Source organism: Balaenoptera ricei, chromosome 9, assembly GCF_028023285.1.
Source record: "Balaenoptera ricei isolate mBalRic1 chromosome 9, mBalRic1.hap2, whole genome shotgun sequence".
Taxonomy (NCBI): Eukaryota; Metazoa; Chordata; class Mammalia; order Artiodactyla; family Balaenopteridae; genus Balaenoptera; species Balaenoptera ricei.
Window position 1 is genome coordinate 30,364,246 of NC_082647.1, and position 21,912 is coordinate 30,386,157.

Consider the following 21,912-nt stretch of genomic DNA (forward strand, 5'->3'; position numbering starts at 1 on the left):
ACCACCAAACCAGCTTTACAACAAATGCTAAAGGAACTTCTCTAGGCAGGAAACACAAGAGAAGGAAAAGACCTATAATAATAAACCCAAAACAATTAAGAAAATGGTAATAGGAACATACATATCGATAATTACCTTAAATGTAAATGGATTAAATGCTCCAACCAAAAGACATAGATTGGCTGAATGGATACAAAAACAAGACCTGTATACATATGCTGTCTACAAGAGACCCACTTCAGACCTAGGGACACATACAGACTGAAAGTGAGGGGATGGAAAAAGATATTCCATGCAAATGGAAATCAAAAGAAAGCTGGAGTAGCAATTCCCATATCAGACAAAATAGACTTTAAAACAAAGACTATTACAAGAGACAAAGAAGGACACTATATAATGATCAAGGGATCAATCCAAGAAGAAGATGTAACAATTGTAAATATTTATGCACCCAACATAGGAGCACCTCAATACATAAGGCAAATACTAACAGCCATAAAAGGGGAAATCGACAGTAACACAATCATAGTAGGGGACTTTAACACCCCACTTTCACCAATGGACAGATCATCCAAAATGAAAATAAATAAGGAAACACAAGCTTTAAATGATACATTAAACAAGATGGACTTAATTGATATTTATAGGACATTCCATCCAAAAACAACAGAATACACATTCTTCTCAAGTGCTCATGGAACATTCTCCAGGATAGATCATATCTTGGGTCACAAATCAAGCCTTGGTAAATTTAAGAAAATTGAAATCGTATCAAGTATCTTTTCCGACCACAATGCTATGAGACTAGATATCAATTACAGGAAAAAATCTGAAGAAATACAAACACATGGAGGCTAAACAACACTTTACTTAATTACCAAGAGATCACTGAAGAAATCAAAGAGGAAATCAAAAAATACCTAGAAACAAATGACAATGAAAACACGACGACCCAAAACCTATGGGATGCAGCAAAAGCAGTTCTAAGTGGGACGTTTATAGCAATATAATCCTACCTTAAGGAACAAGAAACATCTCAAATAAACAACCTAATATTACCCCTAAAGCAATTAGAAAAAGAAGAACAAAAAAACCCTGAAGTTAGCAGAAGGAAAGAAATCATAAAGATCAGATCAGAAATAAATGAAAAAGAAATGAAATGATAGCAAAGATCAATAAAACTAAAAGCTGAAAAAAAAAACCCAAAACTAAAAGCTGGTTCTTTGAGAAGATAAACAAAATTGATAAACCATTAGCCAGACTTATCAAGAAAAAAATGGAGAAGACTCAAATCAATAGAATTAGAAATGAAAAAGGAGAAGTAACAACTGACACTGCAGAAATACAAAGGATCATGAGAGATTACTACAAGCAACTGTATGCCAATAAAATGGACAACCTGGAAGTAATGCACAAATTCTTAGAAAGGCAAAACTTTCTGAGACTGAACCAGGAAGAAATAGAAAATATGAACAGACAAATCACAAGCACTGAAATTGAAACTGTGATTAAAAATCTTCCAACAAACAAAAGCCCAGGACCAGATGCCTTCACAGGCGAATTCTATCAAACATTTAGAGAAGAGCTAACACCTATCCTTCTCAAACTCTTCCAAAACATAGCAGAGGGAGGAACACTCCCAAACGCATTCTACGAGGCCACCATCACTCTGATACCAAAACCAGACAAAGATGTCACAAAGAAAGAAAACTACAGGCCAATATCACTGATGAACATAGACGCAAAAATCCTCTAAAAAATACTAGCAAACAGAATCCAACAGCACATTAAAAGGATCATACACTGTGATCAAGTGGGGTTTATCCCAGGAATGCAAGGATTCTTCAACATACGCAAATCAATCAACATGATACACCATATTAACAAATTGAAGGAGAAAAACCATATGATCATCTCAATAGATGCAGAGAAAGCTTTTGACAAAATTCAACACACATATATGATAAAAACCCTCCAGAAAGTAGGCATAGAGGGAACGTTCCTCAACATAATAAAGGCCATATATGACATACCCATAGCCAACATCGTCCTCAATGGTGAAAAAGTGAAACCATTTCCACTAAGATCAGGAACAAGACAATGTTGCCCAGTCTCACCAGTATTATTCAACATAGTTGTGGAAGTTTTAGCCACAGCAATCAGAGAAGAAAAAGAAATGAAAGGAATCCAAATCGGAAAAGAAGAAGTAAAACTGTCACTGTTTGCAGATGACATGATACTATACATAGAGAATCCTAAAGATGCTACCAGAAAACTACTAGAGCTGACCAATGAATTTGATAAAGTAGCAGGATACAAAATTAATGCACAGAAATCTCTTGCATTCCTATACACTAATGATGAAAAATGTGAAAGTGAAATTAAGAAAATACTCCCATTTACCACTGCAACAAACAGAATAAAATATCTAGGAATAAACCTACCTAAGGAGACAAAAGACCTGTATGCAGAAAAGTATAAGACCCTGATGAAAGGAATTAAAGATGATAGAAATAGATGGAGAGATATACCATGTTCTTAGACTGGAAGAATCAACATTGTGAAAATGACTCTACTACCCAAAGCAATCTACAGATTCAATGCAATCCTTATCAAACTACCAATGACATTTTTCACAGAATTAGAACAAAAAATTTCACAATTTGTATGGAAACACAAAAGACCCCGAATAGCCAAAGCAATCTTGAGAAAGAAAAACGGAGCTGGAGGAATCATGCTCCCTGACTTCAGACTCTACTACAAAGCTACAGTAATCAAGACAGTATGGTACTGGCACAGAAACAGAAATATAGATCAATGGAACAGGATAGAAAGCCCAGAGATAAACCCACACACATATGGTCACCTGATCTTTGATAAAGGAGGCAAGAGTATACAGTGGAGAAAAGACAGCCTCTTCAATAAGTGGTGCTGGGAAAACTGGACAGCTACATGTAAAAGAATGAAATTAGAACACTCCCTAACACCAAACACAAAAATAAACTCAAAATGGATTAAAGACCTAAATGTAAGGCCAGACAGTATCAAACTGTTAGAGGAAAACATAGGAAGAACACCCTATGACATAAATCACAGCAAGATCCTTTTTGACCCACCTCCTAGAGAAATGGAAATAAAAACAAAAATAAACAAATGGGACCTAATGAAACTTAAAAGCTTTTGCACAGCAAAGGAAACCATAAACAAGACGAAAAGACAACCTTCAGAATGGGAAAAAATATTTGCAAATGAAGCAACTGACAAAGGATTAATCTCCAAAATTTACAAGCAGCTCATGCAGCTCAACATTAAAAAAACAACCAACCCAATCCAAAAATGGGCAGTAGACCTAAACAGACATTTCTCCAAAGAAGATATACAGATTGTCAATAGACACATGAGAGAATGCTCAACATCATTAATCATTAGAGAAATGTAAATCAAAACTACGATGAGATATCATCTCACACCAGTCAGAATGGCCATCATCAAAAAATCTACAAACAATAAATGCTGTAGAGGGTGTGGAGAAAAGGGAACCCTCTTGCACTGTTGGTGGGAATGTAAGTTGATACAGCCACTATGGAGAACAGTATGGAGGTTCCTTAAAAAACTAAAAATAGAACTACCATATGACCCGGCAATCCCACTACTGGGCATATACTCTGAAAAAACCACAATTCAAATAGAGTCATGTACTAAAATGTTCATTGCAGCTCTATTTACAATAGCCAGGACATGAAAGTAACCAAAGTGTCTATCAACAGATTAATGGATAAAGAAGATGTGGCACATATATACAATGGAATATTACTCAGCCATAAAGAGGAACGAAACTGAGTTATTTGTAGTGAGGTGGATGGACCTAGAGTCTGTCATACAGAGTGAAGTAAGTCAGAAAGAGCAAAACAAATACCGTGTGCTAACACACATATATGGAATCTAAAAAGAAAAAAAATGGTCATGAAGAACCTAGGGGCAAGATGGGAATAAAGATGCAGACCTACTAGAGAATGGACTTGAGGATATGTGGTGGGGGAAGGGTAAGCTGGGACAAAGTGAGAGAGTGGCATGGACATATATACACTACCAAATGTAAAATAGATAGCTAGTGGGAAGCAGCCGCATAGCACAGGGAGATCAGCTCGGTGCTTTGTGACCACCTAGAGGGGTCGGATAGGGAGGGTGGGAGGGAGGGAGATGCAAGAGGGAAGAGATATGGGGACATATGTATATGTATAACTGATTCACTTTGTTATAAATCAGAAACTAACACACCACTGTAAAGCAATTATACTCCAATAAAGATGTTAAAAAAAAAAAAGATGTGGTACATATATACAATGGAATATTACTCAGCCATAAAAAGGAATAAAATTGGTTCATTTGTAGAGATATGGATGGAGCTACAGAGTGTCATACAGAGTGAAGTCAGAAAGAGAAAAGCAAATATTGTATAATAACGCATATATGTGGAATATAAAATGGTATAGATGATCTTATTTGCAAAGCATAGAGACACAGACATAGAGAACAAATGTATGGATACCAAGGGGGAAAGGGGTGAGGTGGGAGGAATTGGGAGACTGGGATTGACACATATACATTACTGATACTATGCATAAAATAGACAACTGATGGGAACATACTGTATAGCACACGGAACTCTACCTAATGCACTGTGGTAACCTAAATGGGAGGGAAGTCCAAAAGGGAGGGGATATCTGTATGTGTATGGCTGATTCATTTTGCTGTGCAGTGGAGGCTAACACTACATTGTAAAGCAACCATACTCCAATAAAAACTAATAAAAAAACCCATAGGAAGTATAAACATTGTTATAACAATTGAAAATAGGTTCTTGTTTTAGATTAAAAATATCGCAAAATTTAAAGTGTATCTTTGTCCTTTCAAATGTCCTTACCTACATATTCAAAATTACATTCTCCCAAAGAAATTTTATAAAGGTAGCTTAAAACTTCTCTTTTTCAATTTGCAGTTAGGACAAAATATTGAAGATTTATCATAATCAGTAATAAAATGTAAAAGTGAAATCAGCAATGAATCCAAAATTTTCAAGTTTCTTATATTTGTTCTTGCTTTTGTCTAACACATTCATGATTCTCTCAACTTTTTCATAAGAAAGTTATTATCGTGACTTTCTCAGTCAGATTTCACAGTTTGGAAAGCTTAGATATGCTTCTGAATATGCCTTATTCCAATCATCTTTGAATTTCTTCATGATTTCTATTGAGTTTTCCACAAGTAAAATAAATTTTTCTCCCTCATATATAGTATGGATTAATGGACCCTTACCATGAGACTTTTCAATCTGAATTAAATGAATGATTCTATCTCAGATTACAAAAGGGGGGAGGCAAGAAATCAGTTGAAATATCGATATAGTATATGGAACACTGCAACATAAATATGAAACCTATAATAAAGTTCTAAAATATATTATTTTACATTTAAATTAAGTTAAAATTATGTGATAGTAGATAGTATTTTTGCAAAGCTTAGAGAAAAATCCAGAGATGTGAGAACTGGAATGGAGACTGCATGCAATGTCTTTAATGAGATCATTACATTTTTCTGTTAATGGCAGCAGCCTTACTTTGCCATTTTACTATGCTTTAAAAATTTTTTTTTCTGCCAATTACTTACTCTGCTTCATTGGTTCTAAGTGATGCAGTACACTACATCACCTGATCTTAGATATCACTTATGAGGGCTACTTTTCAGTTAATTTTATGCCCGCTACATACTATAGTTAGATGTTAAGACCATACGATATGGGCCAAGTTTCATTCTATTTCTTCCCCGGGAAGTGAATCACATAATAGGCAAAACTGAAATTAGATGCTTTTAGATATACATTAGTGAGTGATTTTTCTCAGCTGTGAACTTTATAAATTTGAACAAAACTTGTGTTGCTTCTTTTACAATATAATAAAGCTGCTTCCCCAAACATGACTACTCCTATCATTAAATATATTATCAGACAATGCCATGTTCTCTTTTTACATTTTAATTTTTTATGAAAGATATCTGATTGGCTTCCTCCTCCATGGGTTGTTAGTAATTCCATGTATTAACTGTTTAATGACAATATTTTTAAATATGAGAGAATAATAATAATTGTGCCAAATATGAGTCTCCCAATAGAATGCAATAAATTATTTTTGTTGTTTTTCTTTTTTGGTGGTAAAGTTGCTGAAGATCTCAAAAGTCTGAAGATGCTCAAATTCAGGAAAGCTGCACCATAATTAATGTGTACTATTTGGTAGAAGGATCCATGAAACAAATTTATCTTGAGTCCGAAATATACTGATACTTCTATCTAATTTTGTTCAGGCTTAGTTATGCGATTTAACATAGCAAAGGGAATGATGTGTAAGGATGTCTTTTATTTGATGTCAAATTTAAATCCTGGAAGCTTAATTGAATTGACAGTTAGAAGCTAAAGTTAAGAGCTTGTTGAATCTCCCATCTTCCATTTTCTCTTGAACCATTTTACACACCACCACCAAGAATAACTTTCCTAAAAACATAATGATCACTTTACAGGCGGCTCAAAGACTCTACATTTGTTCATTACTTATTGGTCAAACATTTGCATCAACCAACTTGTTCCAACTTATTTTCAACCTAAACTAAATCTTATGCTTTGGGCACACTGGCTATACTAATCTCTGAACATTCCTTGTGCTTCGCCCCTCCACAATTTGGCTCACCTTCTACAGGCCTAGAATTGCTTGTCTTCCACTCTGACCATTCATATTTTTGTAATTCTTCAGGACCTGGGTAAATACTCATAAAGCTTTCTGCAGGTCCTTTCTCTGAGCACCTTAAAAATGATTGTTTCTGTAATTAAGTTGACAGTTTCAATCATGTGTTTCGTGGTATCTTTTTAATTCAAGAAATATTACTGAATGTCTTCCATATGCAAGGCAGTGGTGTGAGTGTTGTAGGACCTTGGTACTCAAAGTGTGGTCAGAGGAACCAGAAGCATTGTTGAAAATGCAGAATCTCAGAATCCTACTGAGACCTACTGAGCCAGGGTCGAGTCTTCATGGTAACAGGATCCCTCTGTGATTAAAGCTGGAGGAGCACCGTGATGGAGGATACAAACATGAGCAAATCATACCTGCCCTCACACAGATCACCAACTAATTGTGGAGCACTAAATAATCAAGGCAGAGTGAAAGTCGGCAGAAAAGTATAAACAACGTTTCCAGGGTTGGGGGATGCTGAAGGGAGAGAAGATCACAACCAATACAATAATAACTATGCCATGGAGTACCACTAATAATAAAAAACACTTATTTGCTGATTCTAATGCATATACTTGGTCCAATGCTAGGCATTTAAGGTGTCTTGTTTCCAATCCCCGCAATGATCATGCTATGTAGTTATTAGTACCCTCATTTGACACATGAGAAAAAAGTGGGTTTAAAAAGATTATATACTAGTCAGCTATTGTCCAGGTCAGGATTTAAATCCATGGCTGTTTTCTCTGTTCTTTCTTTTTGACATTCCCCTGCCTGAACTTGTCATTTATTTCACTACTCATACATTACTCTTCCGTTGGATATGTTATTTTTCTCGAACTTGATTTCAAAGACTTTTCTGACCTTTTTTTTGGCCCTGTTGTGCTTGGCTTGTGGGATCTTTTTCCCTGACCAGGAATTGAACCCGGGCCCTCGGCAGTGTGAGCACCGAGTCCTAACCACTGGACCGCCAGGAAATTCCTGAAAGACTTTTCAAGTCTTCACCTTTGTGCTTCTTTGATTCTGCTATAGGATTGATTGAAGGTACTAAATAAATATTACATTGGTATCTGAAAATTAACAATTCTCCAAAGGAGAATTTTTTCAATTTTGACAACATAGGACATACACTGGTTTGGTTTAGTCACAAGTGTCTCAATATAAAGGAAGGGGGTCTAAAGTGTGCGTGTGTGTGTGTATGTGTGTGGAAACAGAAGAGTTATTTGAAAGCCTGAAAGAATAAAATAATGACATTAGCCTGAGTATTCCATGATTCCGCTATGATCTCCTGAATACAGTGGGAAAGTAGGATATGTTTTATTAATGTATTTATTTGTTTACTTATTAACAGAAACGATGAGACTGTATATTTAATATTTACATTAATTATTTTGTTATTAATTAATTAATTAAATTACCTAATAACCCTTGGTAAATAATCTTTGCGTAAAAACTCCCATTCAGTCATCCCATAGAAAACCTGTCATATCTATTGGGTTGGCCAAGAAGTTCGTTTGGGTTTTTCTGTAACATCATGCTCCCTCTCTTAAAACAGAATCCTGTAAGTGCAAATATATTCGTTTTCATGATCTCTAAACTTTAAAGTTGATATCTTAATAATTAAACCATTCTTCTAGAGAGGCTTAACATATGTTGAATTCTCGTAAAACGAACTCAGACACATTAGTTCTAGGTTGTTTAAAATCCAATATAACATGGCAATAAGCCATTTACTTAAGTAGAGGATTTTTATTTTGTTATAAGTGGCAATTTTCTTCTTCTTATAAACTAGTACAGCCCATAGAGTATATTGTAAGAGTTTCCTTTATAACTTGGTCAGGTCATAACGAATTAATTAAATAAAGAAATAAGCCTTTGAGAAAGAAGGCTAGCTTCATTCTCCAAAAAAAAAATTCCTTCATTTTTTTTATATAGTTGAATGCCATTCTTCACATAAGTATCAGAGGTAGCAGAACTCTTTCAGAAAAGATGAACAAAAAAGGAAATAACTCCACTCATAGCACTCCTAGACTTTCTGCCTTCATCAGTCAATGGCAGTTGTAAATGGAGATACTGAAATTTACCCCTTTAATCTTGTTTTCTTCTTGCATAAAGCTATGCAACATTTTCTCTTTTGTTCTTTTTATTCTGTCTCAAAATGTGTTTTTCAATTACCAGCTGCCTACATGTTTTGAATTATTCGTACTTGGTGACAACAAATTTTACCAACTTCATTATTTATTTTTTTTAGAAAAAACAACCCAACACTTAAAATCACCATTATTTTATAAAAGAAATTACATTTTATATTAAAGAGCAGGTTTTAAATTGAAAACATACTTTAATGCAAAGCTCACTTCACTGTCCGTATTGTTTAATTTTGCTCCCATGAAAACTAAAATATTTATCACAGACTTCAGAATGTATTAACCTGTATTTGGGAGTGTCTGAGTTAAGCAATACAGGCAGGTGCATTGTCCCCAGAATCACTGCAAAAATTGGCACTTCATCCTTCAATGTGTTTAACAGAAGCACAAGTGAAAGGTTAGGGGGTGACTTGGCAGAATGAGAGAGAGGCTCAAGGTGACAAGATATCACAGGGGTATGTTAAAGATCTCTTTTTAAATCTTACCCAAGGTTTGCCCAGGATCTAAGTCTTTGCAAAGAGGGTTTTTACTTGTCCAATAACATTCAACTTATTTGGATCAAGACCTTATGACTTAGCATATCAATTTTCCCTCTTCCTATCAGTGGAGAGAAGTAGCCTAATTCTTAAAATCATGAGTTTTTACAAATTCCTGGACAAAAAAAATTGATACAAATTCACTTAGTTTTCCCAAGAAAGTTAAAGTCTTTTGTAATAGAATGTTTTGGTGAAAAATACCTTGTAGGAATCTTTTTCTTCTGTATTAAAACCACAAACAATTTTATCATGTTCAGTTTTCCTCGATTTAGTTTTGTTCCTTCATTTATTCAAAATACGTGAACAATATATATATATATATTTTTTTAAGTCCTTTTTTTTTTAAAATTTTATTTATTTATTTATTTTTGGCTGTGTTGGGTCTTCGTTTCTGTGCGAAGGTTTTCTCTAGTTGTGGCAAGCGGGGGCCACTCTTCATCGCGGTGCGCGGGCCTCTCACTATCGTGGCCTCTCTTGTCGCGGAGCACAGGCTCCAGACGCGCAGGCTCAGTAGTTGTGGCTCACGGGCCTAGTTGCTCCGCGGCATGTGGGATCCTCCCAGACCACGGCTCGAACCCGTGTCGCCTGCATTGGCAGGCAGATTCTCAACCACTGCGCCACCAGGGAAGCCCGTGAACAAAATATATTAACTGAACTCTGACTACTAGGAACTGTGTTAGAGATATAGCAGTGAGCAAGGTAAACATGGTCCCTGCCCTCAACCTTTACCCTGAGCTCCAGATTATATTCTTTCATGGATAAGACCTTATAGATTGTAAAGGAATGAAAATGACTGAATCCCTCTCAAGAGTAAGAGAGTTTTTTTTGCAGTTAGAATTCTGCCAGTTTTTCATATGAGAGAATGAGTGATAGTATTTAAATGAAAAACTCAAGATACCAATTTTTAAATGTTACTTAATTATTGTTTTCTTTTCATAATTAATAGAATTATTTCTGTACTTAAAAAATTCTTAAGAATCTCGTCATTTGAGGTAATATAAACTGTTTTTTTCATGTAATTAGACAGAAATGTTGATTTTTAAGACATTAGAAGAAGGATACTCATATTGCCTAAATATTAGCTTTATGAATAACTCCACAGCTTGGTACATTTATTTGCAAAACAAATCCTTTTCAGCCTTCTCTTTCCCACACACTATCTTGAATAGGACAGATATGAATCTTGCTTTTGTATTTCTGTTTCACAAATTCATAATTCGATGTTCAGTTTTCAAAAGACTACAACAAGCCAAGAATCGTCATGACAATAAGACAAATAAAATTAAGGCTTCCTGACTGTTGGGTTAATGCTCTTTAAGGAACCATGTCATGTGATCATATTCTGGTTGTTTAGTTTCCGTTGCCATTGTTACAAATTCTATTTCATGCCTGTGAATTCTATTTTCTAAGTTTGCATGCACAAAATAATATTTATTACACCACTGGTTGGTTTTCTGATTTCTTAAATTCATGCACGAACAGGTAGCTGCTTTGTTTCAACTATTCACATTGTATATATGAAGTCACACATCTTGAACATTCACGTTTTGGAGCTTATTGAAGATGTTTACCCTCAAGACACATCCATGTCCTTAGTCCATAGGCCAGGTGATGTTAGGGTAAAAAGTTTAGTCATGTTTTCATCCCCTGATATAACTATTTCATTCTTCAGTCATATGACAAATATCTAAGATGAGAGATAGTAAATAAATAATGACTTTCAACTTCTGGGATTCCTCTGGCAAATCTTCCTAAAATCACTAATTTGAGAACAGAGGATATCAGAAAGAAATGCTTTATGGGTTTTTTAACTGATGGCTCCAGCCTGAAATACAGCAAAATGTTGCTGACTGAAGTTCATTTAGACCAGATTAAACTGTAACTGAAAAGGCCTCTCCTAGTCCACTGTAAATCAATCATTAATGTGATAATTAGAAAAAATATATACTAGGAGGAAGACAGTAAAAGCTTGCATTTTTTTCTGAAATAATTTTATGTATCTCCTTGTGAAACAATTGCAGTCGTACAAATGCTAAATGTTAATTATGTTAATAATTGATAAACTTCTATACCAAATAATATATGTTTATGATTAGGGACCATAAAGTTAATGTAGCTATAATTCAGTTTAGACTCACTGAGAAACTATCCTTTTTTATGAGATAATTTTTTAGGAAGAAGACAGATTAATGATCATTGAGACAGAGAGCTTAGATGATGTCATTTAACTACAAACTTCTTAGGCTTTTGTGAACACAATATTATCTATTTAATTCTAAAATTTAAATAGAAAATATTTTAAATGTAGAAATGGAATTATGTTTTACAGAAGAGTCACTTGACTCATATTTGACTCATAGTTTGATTCTGGTTCCAAGATGGGAAAGCGGATAAATTGGCTTAAAGCAATTCATTACAAAAATCTAGAACACACATTCATTACAATTTCATTATAAGGTATCAAGCTGTAGTACAATTTCACTATAAGGTATCAAGCTGTGGCATACAAATGGTGATTTGGATGTTATCCAGAAGAATATAGTTGCTAGAAGCATCCTGCTATACCCGTTTCATGTATAACATGCTCCCAGGTCAGAGCCTAAGGGCAGTATGACAGTGAAACTCTGGAATATAAGTCATCCACATGGCACACCTGGAATTTACATCATACGTCTTATCTTCCGAACGTGACATTTATGTTGCTGGTGGGGTTAATATACAGTGATTAATGTGATCACTGGGGTTAGGTAATTCATTTTTGAATGATTAACCCTATGGTCAGTAGCATGTGCACGTTATGCTCAGATGCTTGGGAAGAAAGAGACAAGGTGGAACTAAAAGCAGAAAGGGCTGAGAATCAAGGACACTGGGTGGAGCTAAGAACAAGAAGGGCTAAGAAGGTGATTAGGCGTATCCAAAAAATTTCATTGCATAGCGCTCAATGGGAGAAAATCATTTTTTCCTTAAATTACTTAGTTGTTAAACAGCAAATAGGATTTTAATACAGGCATTTTGACTGCAGGCCATAATTTTTTCAAGCCTGTGAAATCCAGTAAACTTAACTTCCTCCCTCCCTCCCTCCCTTCCTTCCTTCCCACAAAAAGATTTATTCATAACCTGCTCTGTGCCATACATTGAGAACATAAATGTAACAAAGACTACCCTGACACCCTGTATAGCCCAATGAAAGATAAACAGAAGTCAAGGCTGAGGGACATTTCAAAACCACAATAAGAGTCAGAAAAGCAGAAATAGACATAAATTGACCTTGAAGCTAAGGCAACTTCTTCTTTAGACAGTGTCTTTTGTAAATTTCATCATCCAGTGGGAAACAATGCTAGATTTGGCAGGTCAAAATCAGTAACCTAGGAATCTGCCACACTTAGCACATCTTGAATTCTTGGTAGTAGACTGGTACATGCACCCTGGAGCGTCCTTTATTGGGACGAAGGTACATTCCCTTGAATGTTCACATGTTAACTCTAGGATGCTGTTTGCAGAATTGAGATTAAATGCTGGTTGTTACGACCCATTGAGAAATCTGCAGTCTCTAGTAGTATCTCAGTTGTGGGAAAAGGGCTCAGGTGGTACAGAGCTGCAATTCTTTACCATAAAATTAATTTTATCAAAGGTCAAATTCTCCAGGTCTGGGTGTAACTCATGAAATTCACAATGTGCCTGTCAACTTCTCTGACAATATGTATAATAAAGATTCAGAATTATAGCAAAACAGAGAACTCTTTACAAAGAGTCATTCAAGGCTAAACTGCTTTTTACAAAGCCTAAGAGAACTCAACCTGTTAGCTAAGGGCTTAGTTCCTTTTTCCATTTCACACACATAAATTTACATAGAAACATCTTTGCAATAGATGGTGGCTAATGCTGGTTGTAATTATTAGGAATACGTGGAATGAAGGTGAAGCATCTCACAGTAATTGATTCTAGTTAGTGTTATCTGTTGAAATGTTTGGTGTGATTTTAAAGTCTTAACGATCTTAAGAAAATGTCAAAATCTTTTGTAGAAACCAAGAGTCAATATGGGAAGCTACAACTACTTTCAATTATCCTGTAATACTTCTTTTGTAATTGTCTTTTCAGCCAGTTATGAGCCATATGGGAAAATATGTCTATTTGATTTATAGTCCCTTTGTAGGGACTATAATTTTATTAGTCCCTTTGTCTAATTTTGATCCTTGTTTTATACACCGTATTTTGCTTATTGAAACTTTGGCTGTTTCTGAAAATTAGTTAATCTTTAGAGAAGAAAACTTATCATCATTTAAAAATATTCTTTCTAAAAGCTCTGAAGGCAATTTCAAAGGAAGTTTCCAGAAGTAATGTCAATAAAGCTAGCATTTCTAGAGAAGATATGCAGCCTCCTAAAGGGATCGCTTTGAAGGGAAAGAATTTGTTTGAATATGTATAGGTTCTGACAATGTTGATAAAATTTCTTCTATGACAACATTACATTGTAAAACACTTAACGATACGCAAAGGAGAGAAAAAAACTCTTCATCTCCGTTGGGATATATTCTTAATGCTGCTGTAATGTTCATTTTAGCATAGTTGATGTGACTTTCAAAAGAGTGTCTAAACCTCCTCAGGGGTCTCCGGGTGAATGTTTCTGTCATACAAACAGAGGGACGAAGAGAATTGTTTGGGTGTAGAGTTTGATGAGGCCCTACAAACTCCAAAATTGGGACGATATCTCTCAGTCCCTCGGCCATCACATGAGTGATGATGCTTCTCTCATTCTGAGAATGTCTCCAGATATCTCAAGCTTAACATGGCCAAAATATCTTCAACTCGTCCTTCCCATTCTTCTTCTTCTCAATCAATATACCCAGTTGCTGAAGTCAGGTATCTGGAATTACTCCCTTTTTCTAAACATACAACTCTGAATCTTCAGCAATTTATCCACAATAGATGGTCTCAAATCCCACAACTTCTTTTCATGACTGTTTTTTTAAATAAATTTATTTATTTATTTATTTATTTATGGCTGTGCTGGGTCTTCGTTTCTGTGCGAGGGCTTTCTCTAGTTGTGGCGAGCGGGGGCCACTCTTCATCGCGGTGCGCGGGCCTCTCACTATCGCGGCCTCTCTTGTTGCGGAGCACAGGCTCCAGACGTGCAGGCTCAGTAGTTGTGGCTCACGGGCCCATTTGCTCCGCGGCATGTGGGATCCTCCCAGACCAGGGCTCGAACCCGTGTCCCCTGCATTGGCAGGCAGATTCTCAACCACTGCGCCACCAGGGAAGCCCCTCATGACTATTTTTATGAGCCTACTTCAGATCATTGTTAACAGTTACCCCCTAACTTCCTTCTCCTTTTCCACCTCCTTTCCACAAACCAGTATTGACACAGCAGCAAAGGGATCCTCCTTCCAGGTAAATCTTAAATCTAAGCATGAGGTTCTCTTGGAATTATCCTTTCAATTGCGGTTTATTTCACTTAGAATGAAATCTCAAGTCTTTGCCATGTCCTAGATGGCTCTGAATGATTACTCCCCTCCCCTCCTTGTTTTTCCCTCCAGAATCATTTGAGCTCCAATTGCACTGATCCTCTATAAGTACTTTGAACAAGCAAAGCTTTTCCTCGTTCCTCTGAATGTCTTCTTCTCATTGGTTGTGTTGAGATTCCCACTCATCACATTAGCTGACATACCAACTTCTTGGAAAGCCCATTCTTCATCATCATATTTAAAGTATATTCTCCTAGGTTACCTTATATTCTGTGTATTTGTTTATTTTTCCCCTAGCATTAACTAGATTTTCTTTTTGTCTATTTCTGGGTACTAGAAAGTAAACTCCATAAGGACGATAGTCATATTAGTCTATTTTATCATCATAGAACCAAAACACAGAATCTGGCACATTTAGATACTAAAACATTTGTTAAATGAGTATCACTGTTTCTTATCTATATTATTGCAAATGGTAAATGCCCCCCTACTCTGTGTTGTTGCTATATCCCCACCCTCTTCCTCTCACCAGGTTATCATTTTATGTTCTTCAAACTATTTATGTTTCCCCTAACATTTAGAATAAAGTCAGAGGTACTCAGATGAGAATGACACTCGAGACCCTCCAAAATTACCCAGGATTATCTCTGTTCTATCACACCTCTTCAACAATAATGCATCTTGTGTTCCAATCATGTTGATCTATTGAACTAACTTGTTATCCAGTATAGTAACATCCCAGATATTTCTCACCATTAACCCTGAAAATATGTTTACCTCAATTCACTGAAAAACTCAACCTATGTGATTGATGTAGAACCAAATTCCAAGAAGTAAGAACTCCCTGAACTTTGCAAGTCAATGTAATTCCAGTCATTTTAACATGTCATCCTTGAACATCAAGTAGCTTCAAGGCAAAGGATTCAGTCTTGAGAGAAGGAAATGGCTCCTTTGGAAAAGGAGTCCACGTAGCCTGATGCAATTTCAGATCATGCCATGAATCTGTAATACTAGGAAAGCCAAGCCCTGGAGAAGCAATTATTTGCTACATTTTACTCTCTCCTATTTTCTAGTACAATAGCAGGGCAGTTAAAAAGGTGATTTATATAGAACTACATTCTGGTAACCACAGGCAGGATTTACAGGAGAAATGCTAAAGGAACAACAATAAACCACGTGGAGAAGACCTTGGCTATTGGGAAGAAACAGCAGCACTTTAGCATCCTGTCACTCTGAGTTGGCGTTGCCCCTTATCAAATAAGGATGCACCCAGGAAAGCTACCAGTGTCAGCCCCCAGGAAGACAATGGGCATATTGCCTTGAAATATGGGAGAGTACTTCTACTTTAAGACAATAATACATTGGACTTCTTCACTACTATTATTTCCCCGGGCTAGGCTAGCAAACAATTTCTACATAAGAATATCTTATAATTAGACCATTGGCCTTCAGAAATGGAGCCACACTCAGTGGGGTTTACAAACTATCTGCCAATCCAAATTCTGTTTATAAATGATCTTGGAGCCAGATTTCAGTGAAGGACTGTCAATGGCAAGGCCACTTTCTGTCACTGATGATTTGGCTAAGTCATCCTTCTATTTGTGGATTTCTGAAGCAAAAGCAAAGAATAACAAACATGTCCATGAAGCATTATGGAGTAGTAGGGAGAACATGAATTAGAGTCAGGGTTATAAATCCTCACATGGTTATTGTAGCTATCTAGTTGTGTGAATTTGATTTAAAAAAAGAGCATTCAAGTTTTCAGGGCCTCCATTTCTTCATCTGTCCATGAAGGATTGTTTAGATGATCTTACCTATCTTTTCTTACTGTGAATTCTATGAGTCTATGATAAATGCAGTTAAATTTTTAGTGGAGAGGAAAGGAACAAGGTATAACACAGTAAGCTTAGTATTTATTAAACTTTTCCACTACATTTTCTCCTAGGCAGAAAATGGTAAATATCTCCCTCTGGAAGTTTCTCTGAAGTCTCTTGTTTTATTTTAAAAATTATGCAAACGCTGTATTTTCTCCGTAAGGTATTCGTGTGCATTTTACTACAAAGTGCTGAATATAATTACTTGACATTAGAATAAAAATCAATACAAAAAACATTTTTACCATAATTATCCCATGACGTTGACTATCTCCTGGCACACATCAGGTTAGTAAATGAAGTTTTAATCCAATGTTCATCACTTTTTAATTGAGTTTAGCTGGGGAACATACACATATAGGTGGGGAAGAATATGTGTGTATGGGGAGAGGGTGTTGGGAGACAAAATCTGGAAGACTTTTGGCAAAGGAAATGAATGAAGCAGCAGAGTCTACAACTGCAAATAAAATTAGATGAGGTGGATTTTTACTTCTATAGGCTTTATTATAGATGAAAGGGCCCTGAGGTTCAAATCAAGGAAACCTCAAAATGAGTCTCCATTGGAACATTTTGTGCCAACTGTTGAAGGCACTGAGTTTTGAGTATAATCTTTTAAAAAATAATTCCAACAAAGGTTAAAATGCTTTATTAGAGATTTGTTTACCTAAAAAGCATTTTATATACAAATAATTTTTAGTCTCCAACAACAATAGGAGTATACATTTCATAATTTAAATGTATTGGGATGTGAAGTGCGGAATTCAACTTTTCTTAGTATCTTTGTAGGGAAATAGGAGCTGCCTTTTAGGAATGTTAACAATCAAGAAAATATAGAGAGGACTGTAATTCTACTCCTGAAAGTGACAAAAGGTGTCATAAGGAAAAGGAAGTACCTGACTCCTCAGCCAGAATTTTCCCCTCCTACATCAGGGATGAATTACATCATGGTATAATGCAAGGAGCAATTCAAGGAATAGGAATTTGTTCATTCTGGAGGAAAAAAAGAAACAAATGCTGAAACATAACTGTCTTTAATTGTGTAAATGGTTGCAAGTTTTCTTTCTTGAGGTTTGCATTTTCCAGCTATCTGCAGGCAGAGAGTAGACCAATTGACCTTTTGAGATACTGTGGTGTGCCATTTTTCTGAATCACTGTGTAATAGCGGGTAGATGTCCCCCAAACCCAGAGCATGGCCCTAAAAAGGAATTGAAAATTAAGGGAAACATCCAGTTTTCTACTATACAACATACTGAATTTCCTCTCAATTTCTATGGCTATCTTTGAGCTTTTCCTATCAATAGATTCGTACGCACACTATTCTGTAAAGAGCAGTTTGTTTGAAATTTCATTTATTTTACAATTTGAATTTATAAAACGATTTGTGAAACAAGGTCTGGGAATAACATGCAACCCTTTTCCAATTTATCAGTGGAAATTCAATTATTTTAACATCCTTCTTCAAATGTCTAAAGAAGTAACTGAGTGAGACACATGTGATTATAGTGTTCATGAGTTTATCAAGTTTCATATAGATCAAAAAATTATAAAGGTTAGTAACCAAAACTCATTACATATACGATAAGAAGGGCCTCAATTCTTTTAGGAACTAACCTCCATGATTGAAACGCAGGTTTCTTAGGACTTACCTTTAGCCAGTGAATTATAAAGACCTGGAATCTTAATGTGTGCATGCAGCAATTAGTCGGACTATTCAATGCAACACTCTGAAAGGGGTAAAACTTAATTATTTGAAGAATAACGTGAAAAAGTTTGTAAAACAAATATGCATGTCTCACATGAAATGCAGTAAAACAGACATGGCTGTTTTATATTTCTACATATTCCTTCATAATTTATTTAGTACCTTATTTAGTACCTTAGCAGCACATCGTACATGTTATTTCCTTCACTGCTGAATGACTCTTAATTACTTTCTTTAATGGGAAACACTACTGTACACAAAATGAGCGTCATGAGGAGACAGGGCTATGGAACAAAGTGTAACATTCGCTCTTTATTTCATGCACTGTAAGTTTAAGGGTTTGGGCAGAGGGGATTTGAAAGATGAATTGTGGTGCTTTTGTTCTGATATAGTTGCTTGTTCAAATTCAGCCTGAGTTGTTTATCAACGCTTTATATATTAATTCAGGGACAAATTAGCAACGGAGCAATAGCTCTGTATCTGCTCATTAGTAGTCAGCAATTCACAAAAGACACATCTTGAGAGAGAGAGAGGTACTGGCTAAATTTTCTATAGGGCGGATTGGGAAAGCTGTAAGAACCAAGTCGCTACATTCATTTTGGATCGAGCGGATTTCAGTGTTTGGAGAACCCCCCAATGGTTGTGCGTAAACAGTCTTTTTGGTAAGAGAAAATTCAACACAGCTGTTACGGCAGAGCCCCACCCGTGCGGTATAAACACCATGGGCCAAAGATATCTTCCTATGAAACATCCTTTTCTCTCCTAACCTCTGTTAGTGGTTTACTCAAGCAAGCACAGGCAAGAGCCCTGTGATGATTCCAAGGTTTTGTAACCTTTAGAGGATGTTTTAAAGATCATTAAAAGGAAGTCTTAAAAGGTCATCTTATCAGGCGACTCATCTTGGAACAAAGTCTGTTTTTCACTTTATTGTGGAGAACAGAAAATTAAATCTTTTTATATTCTCTCTCTCAGGTTTTAATCTCTGCATCTTTATTCATCTGTTCCTTTCTAATCTGAACAATTCAATTGGAGTTTTCTGGACACAGACCAGAGTTTTAAGAACAATTCTTTCCACTGCCCTTTCACCTCAACTCTAACCAAATAAATATCCCAAACCCACTTACATCCTTTCATCAAAAATTCATTTCAATGTTAACCTACACCCCCTGAAAATAGAGGGCACCAAGTCACAAATCTTCCATGGCTGGGCCAGAGGAGGTCTATGAACTGTAGCAAGTGGCCTTGAAAGTTTATGGTTGACTACCTCAGTTTTCTTTAAGATTCTGTTCTTAACATGAAGTTCTGAATTTATAACAAAACTCTTTGCAGATTCACATTTTAGAAAAGCACAAAAAGGTACAATGACAAATTATATGTATAATCATGAAACACTCTCTGAAAACCGTTTGGGATTTTTTAAGTAACAAAGCATAGAGGAACCCAGATATTCGTCATCAGGGCAACCTTGTCTCCCACCGGCTTTCATTTAATGGCACGGTTCCCTACTGCCAGAGGGCGGCTGTAGGCTGCAGGACATGGTACTTAGTAAGCAATTATCCTCCCTTAATGATAGAAGTAAAACTTAGATCATGTGTGATTTCTTTGGGATGGCAAGATGGGCGTTTGCAGAAATGATGTGAGAAATGGCTTTTGGTAGAGGGGAGCTTGGAGTTCTAAGAACAGCTGAGTGGGTGAAGAGGATAAAAGGGAAGGCTGGTTCACAATCCTGAAAATACACATGTATCTACATAAAAAAGCAATAAAAACAAGGTGAGCAGATGAAGACCATGCTGTTACGCTCCCCTTTAGTATGAAGACATGCGTTTTATAAAAAAGAGAGAATGCAGCTTCCTTAAAAATGACATAATCATGGAATGACTATACAAAGCTCTGAAAATAGTTTCCTCATGAATAGTGGCTTCATAGTAGTATAGCTCTCCTGGGTTTATTGCAGGGCAGGTAACTGATTTGTTTCCTCCAGAGCCTTGCCTCTCGAGGACAGTCCAGACCACCACCAGTACAGGCATCTCTGGAAACCTTGTAGGAAATTCAGAATCTCGGGTCCCACTCCACAATGGAATCAGACTCTGCATTTTATCAATATCCGCAGGTGATTCATGTGCATATTAGAGTGGGACAAACACTAGTCCAGGAAATTCTCTATTTCTCTTGCATTTTGGGATGGAGGTGGTTAAACCCAGCTGCCCTGCATGAAACACTTGGTTCTAGCACTGTGAGCTTTTCAGTTATTGAGGAGGGATCTGGCTTCTTATTCTTAAAATGTTTCAAAGATTGTTCCATAATCCTCAGGGAGACTAAGAAGTACAGCTGGTTCAGCTAAAAGGTGCTATCGAGGCCTGCTTCATACTTTCATTATCCTTTCTGTAACTTCAAGTTAAGGGCAGGATAGTCAGACACCTTGTGTGGTTTAGTCACACATGCCATTGAGTATCTGGGGTTTTGCATAAAGTAAATATGATAATATATCTGAAAGCACCTAGCACACAGTAGGCACTCAAATAGATGTGTGTTATTTGTGGGATAATTACTGTACTCATTCTAAATTATTGCAAAACAGCACTTTATATTTAAACATTCAGCATTCCTATGAGCAGGCTGTGGACTTCACAAGTCCAAGGTAGAGGATTTTCGTATTGCTCTTCATTTATAGTCAAAGGGTACATGGAAGAAGGGCAGATTTATGGGCGTGTGACCTGTGCCATCATACAGGGTCCTGTGTTTACAATGGCCTTACACTTGTTTTAAAGCTCAGCTATAATTGCCTTGAAATTTAAAAATAATTTCTGTACAGGAGGCTCGGCATTTTCATTTTGAAAATTACGTAGCTGGACCTGTGTGGAAGAGATCTAGTGGTAAGCACACCTTTTAAAATTTAACCAGAAATCCTGGCCTTAACCTCTCCCGTTGCAAACACAACAGATGGGAGAATTCTTCAGAAATGGCTTGTACTACAAAATCCTCAGTGTCTTTAAGCTTCAAAAGTTCACAGAACTCAAACACAAAAGTTTTTTTTTTTGTGCACAGCAATTATAGAAAAATAGTGGGTGACGTCAAGATATACATACTATATGCATTAGCCTTCCCCAGTGTTGGTTTGACCACATCAGTGGATCCGTTTCTGGCAAAGTCTGACTGCCAAGATATATATTTAGTAAGTTCCCAAGACTATTCCAAATCATGTGAACAGTTGTGTCAGGGTTGACAGAGGGCTGTGCAACCCTCTCCTTCTCATCAATGAAAGTGAAAAATGTTAGTTAACAATTTCAGTCAATCTAATAAGCGCTAAGGCATCACAGGGGAAATGGAAGCTTTATTATAGAATCTGTTTCCCTCAACTTAATATGCTATGGACATTATCAAAGTCCTTAAGACAGTGATTCAGTAGCTGTTGTATTAT

General features: G+C 36.2%; 1 protein-coding gene and 1 non-coding gene across 2 annotated transcripts in view; both read right to left on the reverse strand.

The window, feature by feature from the left end:
- Window positions 1-21,912, reverse strand: part of KCND2 (potassium voltage-gated channel subfamily D member 2) — a 476,238-nt gene that overhangs the window by 119,775 nt on the left and 334,551 nt on the right. The gene's annotated exons all lie outside the window — the stretch shown is intronic.
- On the reverse strand, window positions 7,678-7,750 carry TRNAV-CAC (transfer RNA valine (anticodon CAC)). Its single transcript has one exon. It is a non-coding gene; the product is annotated as a tRNA-Val (tRNA).